The sequence below is a fragment of the Mesoplodon mirus genome (genome assembly GCF_964341445.2).
Source record: "Mesoplodon mirus genome assembly, chromosome: 7".
Lineage (NCBI taxonomy): Eukaryota > Metazoa > Chordata > Mammalia > Artiodactyla > Ziphiidae > Mesoplodon > Mesoplodon mirus.
This window is the reverse complement of record NC_138983.1, coordinates 70,834,088-70,849,083: the sequence shown is the minus strand read 5'-3', so window position 1 is coordinate 70,849,083 and position 14,996 is coordinate 70,834,088. Positions and strand designations below refer to the sequence as shown.

The 14,996-nt window shown below is 37.4% G+C and overlaps 1 protein-coding gene across 1 annotated transcript in view; it reads right to left on the bottom strand.

The window, feature by feature from the left end:
- Positions 1-14,996, bottom strand: part of LOC309808555 (L-lactate dehydrogenase C chain) — a gene marked incomplete at both ends in the record, with an annotated part of 48,187 nt that overhangs the window by 21,483 nt on the left and 11,708 nt on the right. The window lies entirely within an intron of this gene.

Here is a 14,996-nt window from a genome sequence, read left to right as displayed (position 1 = left end):
ACAACAGTGAGAGGCCCGCGTACCGCCAAAAAAGAAAAAAAAAAAAAAAAGAATACAGACGACAGAATTAATTCATAAAAGTCATGAAACAAACAAACTACAAGCATCAGCAAAGCAAACCCTGAGAGGGAAGAATTTGACTTACAGAGTTTTCTTGCTATACATTTTTAATGTCCAGTTTTCAACAAAATAATTATGAGGCATTAAACAAAATAAGGAAATATGGCTCATACAAAGGAAAAAAAGCAATCAATAGAAACTGTCCCTGAGTAAGCCCAGATATTGAACAACTATCCTACATTCAAGTCCACTGATTCTTTCTTCTGCCTTCTCAATCTGCTGTTTTGCCCCTCCAGTTAATTTTCACTTCAGTTAAGTTTTTAACCTCAGAATTTCTATTCAGTTTTTAAAAAATAATTTTTATCTATTAATATTCACTATTTGGTGAGACATCAGTCTTATATTTCCTTTTGTTCTTTAGACATTGTTTGCTTTAGTTCTTTAAACATAGTTAAAACAGCTGATGTAAAGTATTTGATAAATCTTTATTCAATTACTCTGGCTAGAATTTCTAGCATGATGATGAACAGAAGTGGTGAAAGGAAGCCTCACTGCCTCGTTCCTGGTCTTAGGAGGAAAATCATTTAGTCTTTCACAACACTGAGTATAAGCCAAGCTGTGGGTTTTTCATAAATATCTTTTATGAGGTTGAAGAAATTTCCTTTTATTCATAAGTTTACTGAGATTATTTTTCAAAATCATAATACAGTATAGAATTTTCTTTAATTTTTTTCTGCATTATTAGCCCTTTTATCATTGTATAATATTCTTCTTTGTCTCCAGCAATAATTTTTGTGTTAAAGTCTAATTTCTGTGATATCAGTATAGCCACTCCAGCTCTCTTTTAGTTCCTGTTTGTATGAAATATCTTTTTCTATCCTTTTACTTTCAGCTTATTTGTGTATTTTTTTTCTCTTTTTTTTTCAATTTTTATTCGAGTACAGTTGATTTACAATGTTGTGTTAGTTTCAGGCATACAGCAAAGTGAATCAGTTATACATATACATATATACACTCTTTTTTTTTTTTTAGATTCTTTTCCCATATAGTCCATTACAGAGTACTGAGTAGAGTTCCTTGTGCTATACAGCAGGTTCTTATTAGTTATCTATCTAATATATAGCAGTGTGTATATGTTAATCCCAGTCTCCCAATTTATCCCTCCCCTCTCCTTATAACCTGGTAACCATGTTTGTTTTCTACATCCATGACTTTACTTCTGTTTTGTAAATAAGTTCATTTGTACTCTTTTTTTTTAGATTCCACATATAAGCGATATCATATGATATTTGTTTTTCTGTGTCTGACTTACTTCATTCAGTATGACAATCTCTAGGTCCACCCATGTTCTGCAAATGGCATTATTTTGTTCTTTTTATGGCTGAGTAATATTCCATTGTGTATACGTACCACATCTTCTTTATCCATTCCTCTGTTGGTGGACATTTAGGTTGCTTCCATGTCCTGGCTATTGTAAATAGTGCTGCAGTGAACACTGGGGTGCATGTATCTTTTCGAATTATGGTTTTCTCTGGGTATATGCACAAGAGTGGATTGCTAGGTCATATGGTATTTCTATTTTTAGTATTTTAAGGAACCTCCCTACTGTTCTCCATAGTAGCTGTACCAATTTACATTCCCACCAACAGTGTAGGAGGTTCCCTTTTCTCCACACCCTCTCCAGCATTTATTGTCTGTAGATTTTGTGTCTTTAAATCTAAAGTGAGCCACTTATAATTAGGCAAGAAAAAGAAAAAAAAAAGAAATAAAAGGCATCATATTGGAAATGAAGAAGTAAAACTATCTTTATCTGCAGGTGACATAATCCTATATATGGAAATCCTAAAGAATCCACAAACACACATACACCAAAACAACCTATTAGAGTTAATAAATAAATTCAGTAAAGTTGCAGGATACAAGATCAACACTCAAAAATCAGTTGTATTTCTATACAGCAGCAATGAACGATCAAAGAAGGAAAATAAGAAAACAATTTTCAGTATAGACTCAAAAATGATAAAGTACTTAGGAATAAATTTAATGAAGGAAGTATAAGACTTGTACACTGAAAACTACAAAACATTGCTGAAAAAAATTAAAGAGGAAATAAATCAATGGAAAAACATCCCATGTTCATGGATTGGAAAAATTACTACTGTTAAGGTAGCAATACTCCCCAAATCAATTTACAGTTTCAGCTCAATCCCTATTAAAATTCCAATGGCCTTTTATGAAGAAATGAAAAAGCCAATCCTAAAATGCATATGAATTCACAAAGGTCCCTAAAGAGTGAAAACAATCTTGAAAAGGAAAAGCAAAGCTAAAGGACTCACACTTCCTGATTTCAAAACTTACTACAGAGCTACAGTAATCAAAACAGTATGCTACTGGCATAAGGATGGACATATCAATCAATGGAACAGAACTCAGAGTCCAGAAATTAACCCATTTACCTATGGTCAACTGATTTTAGCAAGGGTGCTAAGACAATTCCATGGGGAAAAAAATAATCTCTCCAACAAATTTTGGGACAACTGGATCCACACACAAAAGAATGAAGCTTGGTCCTTACCTCACACCACATACAAAGTTAATTCAAAATGATCAAAGACCTAAATAAGAGCTGGAAATATAGAGTAAATCTTCATAACTTTGGATTTGGTAATGATTTCTTGGGTATGACACTAAAAGGAAAAATAATTAAACTGGACTTCATCAAAATTAAACATTTTTGTGCATCAAAGTATACTATCAAGAGGTTGAAAAGGCAGCCCACAGAATAGGGGAATATATTTGTAAATCATATATCTGCTAAGAGTCTTGTATCCAAATTATATAAAGAATTCTTATTACTCAACAACCAAAAGACAAACAATGCAATTTTAAAATGAGCAAAGAACTAAAATAGATATTTCCCCAAAGAAGATGTACAAATGGCTAACAAGCATTGAAAAGATGCTCGATGTCATTAGGCACTAGGGAAATGTAAATCAAAACCACAATGAGATACCACTTCACATCCACTAGGAGAGCTAAAATTAAAAAATAGAGAAAGTTTACAAGTGTTGATGGGGATATGGAGAACTGGAACATTTATAAATTGCTGGTGGGAATGTAAGTACAGCCACTATGGAAAACAGTTTGGCAGTTACTCACTAAGTAAACATAGAATTACCGTATGACCCAATATTTCTACTCGTAGGTATATACCCAAAAGAGCCGAAAACAAGTGTTCAAATAAAAGTTTGTACATGAATAGTAGCACTATTCACAATAGCTAGAAGGTAGAAACAACTCAAATGTCCATCAAGTGATGAATAGATAAATACATTGTGGTATAGCTATACAGTAGAATATTATTCAGTCATAAAAAGGAATGAAGTACTGATGCATGCTGAAACATGGATGAACTCTAAAAACATTACTAAGTGAAAGAAGACAAAGACAAAAGGACACATGTTGTATGATCCCATCTATATTAAATATCCAGACTAGGCAAATCCATAGACACAGAAAGCAAATTAGTGGTTTCCTGGGTATGGAGAGAGGGGAAATGGGAAGTGACTGCTTAATGGGTACAGGGTTTCCATTTTAAGTGATGTAAAATCTGGGCACTAGACAGTTGTAGCAGTTGCACAAAATAAAATGTACTTAATGCCACTAAATAATATACTTTAAAATGGTTAAAATGGTAAACTTATGTATATTTTCCCACAATAAAAAAATAGACTTTCACTCAAAAATTTTTACTAGAGGCAAAGAAAGACATTATATAATGGTAAAAAGGTCAATAGATGCTGGGGAAAAAAGCATTTGACAAAATTCAACACCCATTCATGATTTTACAAGAACTTTCTGAAACTATGAAGAGAAGAAAATTTAATGAAAACCCCACGTTAAACATCAAACTCAATGATAAAAGACTGAATAGAGTCCCTATAAGATAAGGAACTAGGCAAGCATGTCCACTGTCAACACTTGTTGTGCAAAGGTGACATGCACAAATACCACTAACACCAGAGGCTATAGATATAAGCAATGTTTACTGAAGAAAATCTTAGAAGGAGAGAAGTAGGGAACCACAATCTGTACACTGAATTCTCTTTATTCCACAGTATAGGTTAGGCACAGATCTTCTCTATACAAAATTGCCAAGGGAAGAGAAGCCTCCTTTGGCTGGCAAGCAGGACGTTCTCTTGAAACTCCTACAAGAGCAAGAGTGAGCCCCACCACCTCACTATGTTACACATTTATACGTTAGCTTTGGAGGGAATGGAAACCCCTAGTTTCCTTAAGTAACAAAAAATTTATCAAGGGATAGTTGGATTCAGGAACAACGGTAAGAAGTATGCATTTCCAGGGCCAAGGTCTACATACCAAAGTCCCTGAAAAGAACCATGCATGCCGGGACTTCCCTGGTGGCACAGTGGTTAAGAATTCGCCTGCCAATGCAGGGGACATGGGTTCGAGCCCTGGTCCGGGAAGATCCCACAGGCCGCGGAGCACCTAAGCCCGTGGGCCACAACTACTGACCCTGCATTCTAGAGCCCGCAAGCCACAACTACTGAAGCCCACGCAGCCTAGAGCCTGTGCTCCGCAACAAGAGAAGCCACTGCAGTCAGAAGCCCGTGCACTGCAACGAAGAGTAGTCCCCACTCACCGCAACTAGAGAGAGCCAACGCGCAGCAACGAAGACCCAATGCAGCCAAAATAAATACATTTTTTTTTTTTTTTTTTTTGCGGTATGCGGGCCTCTCACTGTTGTAGCCTCTCCCATTGCAGAGCACAGGCTCCAGACTCACAGCCTCAGTGGCCATGGCTCATGGGCCCCGCCGTGGCATGTGGGATCTTCCCGGACCGGGGCACGAACCCGCGTCCCCTGCATCAGCAGGCGGACTCTCAACCACTGCACCACCAGGGAAGCCCAATAAATAATTTTTTTTTAATCTTTAAAAAAAAAAAGAACCATGCATGCCAGGAATGCTGACAACAGCTTAAGGCCTTGCTGTCCCTCCACAGGCTGGCTCAGTTCAGCTGATTCAGCTGTTAAGCTACCAAAAGGAAGGAGGAAATGAGTTTCCAGGGTCATACAGATTTGCCTCTCCTCGTTACCAATATTCATCACTCTACTGGAAGTCCTAACCAGTGAAATGAGGCAAGAAAATAAAAAGATCTTCAAATTGGAAAGGAAGAATTAAAAGAATTAAAACCAGTAAATGGTTTGAAGATGACATGATAACGTACAGAGGATATCCTAAGAATATAAAGAGAATTACTAGAATTAATAAGTGAATTTAGCAATGTTTCAAGATACAAGGTCAATATATAAAAAAACAATAGTATTTCTATGTGCTAGCAATTAAACAATTAGAGAATGAAATGTTAAGACAACTCCTTTTATAATAGCATCGAAAATGTGAAATATTTAAGGATAATTCAACAAAATTTGTGTAAGACCGGGCTTCCCTGGTGGTGCAGTGGCTGAGAGTCCGCCTGCTGATGCAAGAGACACGGGTTCGTGCCCCGGTCCAGGAAGATCCCACATGCCGTGGAGCAGCTGGGCCCGTGAGCCATGGCCGCTGAGCCTGTGCTCCGCAACGGGAGAGGCCACAATAGTGAGAGGCCCGCGTACCACAAAAAAAAAAAAAAAAAAAAAAAATTGTGTAAGACCTAAACCTGAACACTACAAAACATTGCTAAAAGAAAATAAAGAAGACTTAAATAAATGAAGAGATATGCCACATTCATGGATTGGAAGACTCAGTAGTGTTAAGATACCAATCTCTTCAAATTTATATACAGCCAGCATGTGTTTGTATAGAAATTGATATGCTAATTCTAAAATTTATGTTAAAATGCAAACAACACATAATATCCAAAGTAAGTTTAGAAAAGAAGAACAAAGAGAATTTATACTAATTTAAAGAGTTAGTGTAATCAAGATGATGTGTAATAACAAAAGAATATATATGGAAATCAATGTAGAAAATAAGGAATCCAGAAGTAGACCCACATATATGATAATTTTCAACAAAGTTGTCACAGCAATTCAGATGCAAAAAAAGTATTTTCAACAAATGTTGTAAAACCTGGATATCACCATTGAAAAAAATGAATATCAACATTACTTTACATTAAACACTAAAATTTATATGAAAATGAATCACCATCCTAAATATAAAAGATAAAACTATCAAACTTATATAGGAGAAAATCTTCAGACTTAGGGTAGGCAAAGGTTTCTTAACTAGGAGTCAAAAGAGCATAAAACGCAAATAAGAAATTGATAAACTAGACTTCACCAAAATTAAAAACTTTACTCATTGAAAGATATCATTAACATTAAGAACACAAAAAGGCAAGCCACAGATGGAGAGAACCTATATGCGATACTTAATATCTGGCAGAGACCTGTATTCAGTATATATAAAGAACTCCTATAATTTAATAATTAAAAGACAAAAGATCTAAGTTTTAGGGGCTTCCCTGGTGGCGCAGTGGTTGAGAGTCCGCCTGCTGATGCAGGGGACACGGGTTCATGCCCCGGTCCAGGAAGATCCCACATGCCGCGGAGCAGCTGGGCCCATGAGCCATGGCCACTGAGCCTGCGCGTCCGAAGCCTGTGTTCCGCAACGGGAGAGGCCACAGCAGTGAGAGGCCTGCGTACCGCAAAAAAAAAAAAAAAAAAAAAAAAGATCTAATTTTAAACATGGGCAAAATATTTGAAGAGACCCTTCACAAAAGAAAACATACTAATATTCAATGAACACATGAAAAGATTCTCAACATCTTTAATTATCAAGGCAATACAAATTAAAACCATAATGATATTGGAATGGCTAAAATTGAAAAGACTAACAATACCAAATGTTGACAAGAATGTGGAGCAACTAGAACTCTCTTGCAGTGCTAATAGGAATGTAAAATGGAACAACCACTTTGAAAATCTGTTTGGCAGCTTCTAATAGAGTTAAATATATATCTACCATATAACCCATCTATTTTGCTCTCAGGTATTTACTCAAAGAAATAATGATATATATCCATGAAAACACTTGTTCACAAATGTTTACAGCAGCTTTATTCATAATACTCAAAAGCTAGAAATAACCTAAATATCTGCAATTGGTGAATGGATAAGCAAAAAAGTATTTAAAATGCATAAACAAAAGAATAATCAATCACTCTTCATCCATAAAAAGGAACAAATCATTGATACTCCCAACAATATGGATGAATTCTGAAAAAATCATGCTGTGTAAGAGAAGCCAGACAGAAAAGATTCAGTATGATTCCATTCATTTGAAATTCCAGAAAAGGGGGCCAGAGGTGGAACAAGGGATGGAGTGCAAAGGAGCACAAGAAAACTTTAAGAGATAATGGAGATGTTCTTATCTTGATTATGGTAGTGGTTTCATGGGTGATTACATCTATCAAAACTCATTGTGGAGTGATGGCAGCAAAATGGCCCAATAAGACCTACCTCAATCATAACCCTCCTCAACAACAACAATTTGGCATATTCACCTATGAACAAAAGTACCTTTATGGAAGCTGTGGAATCTAGCACCATACACCAAGGGACCCCAGAGGAGACTGGCCTAACCGTGAGTCATGTAATAGGTATGCAGACCTCAGTCCTCGCTGTGGATCCTACAAATGGCCCATATGTCCCCAGCCCCTTTCAGCTGCACTCCAGTAGCCCCTGGAGAACAATGTCTTAGATAATCAACCACAGACAAGATAGCCTTTGTGGAAGCCCAGGTTCCCAACAGAGTAGTTCTAGGACACCACTGGAGCAAAAAAAAATATATGAATTTGGATGCATAGTAAAAGGAACAGTTTACCTTAACCTGCAACACTCCTTCCCCCAGATGGCAAAGCTCAGGGCCAAGAGAGATCTTCTTAGCCCATGATTTCTTCCACAGGGGGAAGTGAGAGCATGTTAGTGAGCATCCAGCTTCCCTAGATGTGTGGATCACTGGCAAAGAGACCCATTTCTCTCTCACCCCATCTTGAGTACTGCATCTTGAGTTGCATGACTGGAAGACTGGAAGAGGCTGGGACAGTGGCAAGTAGGACCCTCACAGACCGTTAATGTGACATGGATCTTACTAACTGCATTGTGGACTCCATCAAGAAGACCCGCTCATAAACCACTGGGGATGCCTTGTCTATGGATTCTCCCCAGGTAACCCACAGGCACTCCTAGCTCTCCACGCACCTCACCCACACATATCCCCAACCTGTGGCTGGCTTCCTGTGTGTGCTCCCAATGGTAGCAAGAGCAAGCTTTGGCACATGGCTAGTGAGCACAGCCCAAATCTGTGGGTCAGGAACAGACCACAAACTTCACCTTTATCTATGTCCTTGGGAAAGCAGTGTCCTTGGGAAAGCCTCCTTGGGAGGCTGTCAGCATCTGGCCTACTGAACTGAGGGTCAAGAGAAGGCATACAGGCTTAAGAATTCTGCCACACAGGGAGTAAGAAGCATGGAGTAGGCATAAACATAAAAGGTCTGAGAAAGCCTCAGAATCCCTAGTAGAGCTGACAGAAGGAATTCTCTCCTGAAATCAGTGGGTAAAAAATAGAGATGACAGCTATTTCAAATGCAAAGACGGCAACACAAAACTTCAAGGAATGTGAGAAATCAAGGAAACATAACACTACCAAAAAATCAAAATAATCTTCTAGTAATCAACCCCAAAGACATGGAGATCTACAATATATTCAAGAATTCAAAATAGCTGTTTTAAGGGAGCTGAATGAGCTACAGGAAAACCGAGAAAGACAATACAATGAAATCAGGAACACAATTCATGAACAAAATGAGAAACTTAACAAAGAGAAATCATAAAAAAGAATTAAATTCTAGAGCTGAAGAAATGAAAACTGCAATAGAGAGCATCAACAGCAGAATGGATCACTGGAAGAAAGAATCTGTGACTTAGAAGACAGGGCATTTGAAATTATCTAGTCAGAGGAAAACAAAAGAGTGAGGACAGCTTATGTGATTTATGAAATTCCACCAAAAGAAAAAAATCTGCAAATTATTGGAGACCCAGGAGAAGAGAGGAAGAAGGAATAGAAAGTTTATTTAAATAAATAATGGTTGAGAACTTCTGAAATCTGGGGAGAAATGTGGGTATCCAAGTTCATGAAGCTCATAGGTCAGCAAACAAATTCAACTGAAAGACATCTTCAAGAGACATTACAGGACTTCCCTGGTGGCACAGTGGCTAAGAATCCGCCTGCCAATGCAGGGGACATGGGTTCGAGCCCTGGTCCAGGAAGATCCCACATGCCATGGAGCAACTAAGCCCGTGTGCCACAACTACTGAGCCTGCGCTCTAAAGACCATGAGCCACAACTACTGAGCCTGCGTGCCACAACTACTGAAGCCCGCCCACCTACAGCCCATGCTCTGCAACTAGAGAAGCCACCACAATGAGAAGCCCATGCACCACAACAAAGAGTAGCCCCTGCTCGCCGCAACTAGAGAAACCCCGTGTGCAGCAACGAAGACCCAACACAGCCAAAAAAAATTAATTTAATTAATTTTTAAAAAGAGACATTACAATAAAACTGTTGAAAATCAAAGACAAAGAGAGAATCTTAAAATCAGCAAGAGAAAAGAAGCTTATAACTTACAAGAGAACCCCCATAAAACTTCAGTGGATTTCTCAGAGAAATCTTTCGGGCCAGGAGAGAGCGGGATGATATATTCAAAGTGCTTAAACAAAAAACTGCCAACCAAGAAAACTCTACTCAGCAAAATCGTTGTTCAGAAAGGTTAGAAAAGATAACATCTTTCCCAGACAAACAAAAACTGAGGGGGTTTATCACCCCTAGATCTGCCTTACAAAGAATAATGAAAGGAATTCCTCAAGCTAATTATTATAATTATAAATTATAATTATAAAATTATTATAGTTAATGAAGGATGCTAATTAGTAACAAGAAAATACACAACACACTGGGTAAAGGTAAACGTATAGTCAAATTCAGAATACTCTACTACTGTAATATCGTAGTATATTAGCCACTTAACTGTAATAAAAAAGTCAAAGGACAAAAGTAATAAAATAATTTGTTAATGAATATACAATATAAAAGGAGGTAAACTGTGACATCAAAAACATAAAAGGGGGGAGTAAAAGGATAAAGGTTTTTTTATGCAATCAAAGATGTTGTTATCAGCATAAAATAGATGGTTATGTCTATTAGATGTTTTATGTATGCCTTATGGTAACTACAAAGTGAAAAGCATATACACAAAAGATAAAAAGAAGGTAATCAAAGCATACCACTAAAGAAAGTCATCAATTCACACAGGAAGGCAGCAAGAGAGGAAGAAAAGAACAAGGGAACAACAAAATAGCCATAAAACAGTTAATAAAATGTCATTAGTAAGTCTTTACCTATAGTAAGTAACTACCAATAATTACTCTTAATGTAAGTGGATTGAATTCTCCAGTCAAAAGGCAGAGTGGCTGCATGGATGAAGAAAACACTACCCAACTATATGCTGCTTACAAGAGACCCACTTTAGCTTTAATGACATACATAGGCTCAAAGTGAAGGGATGAAAATAAGGATATCCCCTGCAGGTGGAAACCAAAAGAGAGCAGGGGTAGCTATACTTGTATCAGACAAAATAGACTTTAAGCCAACAACTGTTAAAGAAACAAATAAGATCTTTGTATCATTATCAGGACATGCACCCAACGTCAGAGCAGTTAAATATATTAAGCAAATACTAATGGACCTGCAGGGAGAAATAGACAATAAAATAATAGCAGGGGACTTCAATACCACCACTTTCAACAGCGGATAGATCATCCAGACAGAAAACCAATAAGGAAATGTTGGACTTGAACTATACTTTAGCCCAAATGGACCTAACAGACGTACAGAACATTCTGTCCAACAGCAGCAGAATATACATTCTTCTCAAATGCATGTGGAACATTCTCCAGGATAGATAATATGACAGGTCCAAAATAATTTAGCAAATTTTAAAAGATTAAAATCATACCAAGTATCTTTTCCAAACACAATGTTATAAAACTAGAAATTAACAGGAGGGAAACTGGAAAATTCAAAAATATATGGAAATTAAACAACACACGCCTGAACAACCAAAGAGTCAAAGAAGAAATCAAAAGGGAAATTTAAAAATATCTTGAAACAAATGAAAATGGAAACACAACATACGAAAACTTATGGGATGAAGCAAGAGCAGTTCTTAGAGAGGGAAGTCTATACAGCATTAAATGCCTACATTAAGAAAAAAGAAAGACCTCAAATAAACAACCTCAAGGAGCCAGTAATAGAAGAACAAACCAAGTCCAAAGTTAGCAGAAGGAAGGAAATAACAAAGATCAGAGTGGAGATAAATTAAACAGAGACTAAAAGGACAATAGAAAAGATCAATGAAACGAACACCTGGTTTTTTGAAAAGTTAAAATTGACAACTAGACTAAGGAAAAAAGAGAGAAGACTCAAACAAATAAAATCAGAAATGAAAAAAGAGACCTTACGACTGATACCACACAAATACAAAGGATCATGACACTACTATGAACGACTATATGCCAACAAATTGGATACCCTAGAGGAAATGGATAAATCCCTAGAAACATAAACCTACCAACACTACATAATGAAGAAATAGAATAAATGAACAGACCAATAATGAGTAAAGAGATTGAATCAGTAATCAAAAATCTCCCAACAAAGAGAAGTTCAGGACCAGATGGCTTCCCTGGTGAATCTACCAAACATTTAAAGAATTAATGCCAATCCTTCTCAAACTCTTCCCCAAAATTGAAGAGTAGGGAAAACTCCCACACTCATTTTATGAGACCAGCATTACTCTAATACCAAAACCAGATAAGGCTGCTACAGGAAAACTACAGGCCAATTTCCCTGATGAATACAGATGCAAAAATTCTCAACAAAATATTAGCAAACCAAATTCAACAATATATTGAAAGGATCATAAATCATGATCAAGTGGGATTTATCCCTGGGATGTAAGGATGGTTTAACATATGCAAATCAATAAATGTGATATACCACATTAACAGAATAAAAATAAAAATTATATTACCACCGCAATAGATGCAGAAAAAGCAATTACCAAAATTCAATATCTGTTCATGTCAATATCATATCAACAAAGTGGGTAGAGAAGGAATGCACCTAAACATAATAAAAGCCATATATAACAAGCCCACAACTAACATCATACTCAAAGGTGAAAACCTGAAAGCTGTTCATCTGAGATCAGCAACAAGACAAGTGTTCCCACTCCCACCACTCCTATTCAACACAGTACTGAAAAGTCCTAGCCAGAGCAATAAGGCAGGAACCAAAATGAAAAGGAATCCAAATTAGAATAAAAGAAGTAAAACTGTCTCTGATAACAGATGATATGACCTTATTTATAGAAAATCCTAAAGACCCCACCAAAAACTAATAGAACTAATCAGTACATTTAATGAAGTTTCAGGATGCAAAATACAGAAATCAGTTGTGTTTCTATACACTAACAACAAATTACCTGAAAAATAAATTAAGAAAACAATCCCATTCACAATAATATCAAAAACAATAGATACTTAGGAATAAATTTAATCAAAGAGATTAAACATCTGCACACTCAAAACTATAAGACTTTGATGCAAAAAAATGAAGCAGACACAAATAAATGGAAAAACAACCCATGTTCATGGATTAGAAGTAGCAATACTGTTAAAGTGTCCAAATATCCAAAGCATTCCATAGATTCAATGCAATCTAAAATACCAATGGCATTTTTCACAGAAATAGAAAAAACAATCCTAAAATTCATATGGGACCACAAAAGACCCCAAATAGCCAAAGCAATCCTGAGAAAGAAGAAAAAAGGTAGAGTCATCACACTGCCTGATTTCAAACTATATTACAAAGCTATAGTAATCAAAGCAGTATAGTACTGGCATAAAAACAGACATATAGACCAATGCAACAGAATCGAGAGCCTAGAAATAAGCCCTTGCAGATACTGTCAAGGGATATTTGACAAGGGAGCCAAGAATACTCAGTGGAAAAATACAGTCTTTACAATGAATGGTGTTGGGAAACTGAATAATCACATGCAGAGGAATGAAATTGGACCCATATCTTATGCTGCTCACAAAAATTAACTCAAAATGGATTAAAGCTTTAAACAGAAGCCTGAACGTGTAAAACTCCTAGAAGAAAATGTAGGGGAAAAACTCCTTGACATTGGTCTTGGCAATGATTTTTTTGGATATGACACCAAAAGCACAAGCAACAAAAGCAAAATGAATAACTGGGACTACATCAAACAAAAAAGCTTCTGCACAGAAAAAGAAACGGTCAAGAAAATGAAAAGGCAACCTATAGGATGGGAGGAAATATTTGCAAACCATGTATCTTATAAGGGGTTGATATTCAAAACATCTAAGGAACTCATACAACTCAATACCAAAAATTCCGATTTAAAAATGGGCAGAGATGGGCTTCCCTGGTGGCGCAGTGGTTGAGAGTCCGCCTACTGATGCAGGGGACACGGGTTCGTGCCCCGGTCTGGGAAGATCCCACATGCCGCGGAGCAGCTGGGCCCATGAGCCATGGCCGCTGAGCCTGCGCGTCCAGAGCCTGTGCTCCACAATGGGAGAGGCCACAACAGTGAGAGGCCTGCGTACCGCAAAATAAATAAATAAATAAATAAAAATGGGCAGAGGAACCAAACAGACATTTTTCCAAAGAAAACATACAAATGGTTAACAGGTGCATGAAAAGATGCTCAACTTCACTCATCATCTGGGAAATACAAATGAAAACCACAGTGAGATATCACCTGACACCTGTTAGAATGGCTATCACCAAGAGGATACATGTTGGCGAGGATGTGACGAAAAGGGAACGCTCGTGCACTGCCTATGGGAATGTAAATTGGTACAGCCACTATGGAAAACAGTATGGAGGTTCCTCAAAAAAATTAAAAAGAGAACTACCATATGACCTAGCAATCCCATTTTTGGGCCTATATCCACAGGAAATGAAATCAGTATCTCCAAGAGATACCAGCTCTCCCATATTCACTTCAGCATTATTCACAATAGCCAAGATAGGAAAACAACCTCAATGTCCATCCACAGATGAATGTCTAAAGAAGATGTGGTATATAGATATACAGTGGAATATTCAGCTACAAAAAAGAAGGAAATTTTGCCATTTGTGACATAGATGGACCTTGAAGGCCTTATGCTAAGTGAAATAGGTCTGACAGAGAAAAAAAATACTGTATGATGTCACATATATGGAAACTAAAAAAGCCAGACTCATAGAAAGAGAGAATAGCATGGTGGTTGCCAGAGGCTAGAGGAAAGGAAAAATGGGGAGATGTTGGTCAAAGGATATAAACTTCCAGATGTAAGATGAATAAGTTCTGAGGATCTAATGTTGGCTATAGTTAACACTACTATATTTTATATATATATTTGAAAGTTGCTAAGAGAGTAAATCTTCTCTTAGTGAATCTTCTCCCTCCTTTCTTTTGTGGTGTTCCCACCACAAATAACCACATTATATGCATTAAACTTACATGTTGGGCTTCCCTGGTGGCGCAGTGGTTAAGAATCCGCCTGCCAATGCAGGGGACATGGGTTCGAGCCCTGGTCTGGGAAGATCCCACATGCTGCGGAGCAACTAAGCTGTGCGCCACAACTACTGAGCCTGTGCTCTAGAGCCCACGAGCCACAACTACTGAAGCCCGTGTGCCACAACTACTGAAGCCCGCGTGCCTAGAGCCTGTGCTCTGCAACAAGAGAAGCCACCACAATGAGAAGCCTGCGTCCCGCAACAAAGAGTAGCCCCCGCTCACTGCAACTAGAGAAAGCCCGTGTGCAGCAGCAAAGG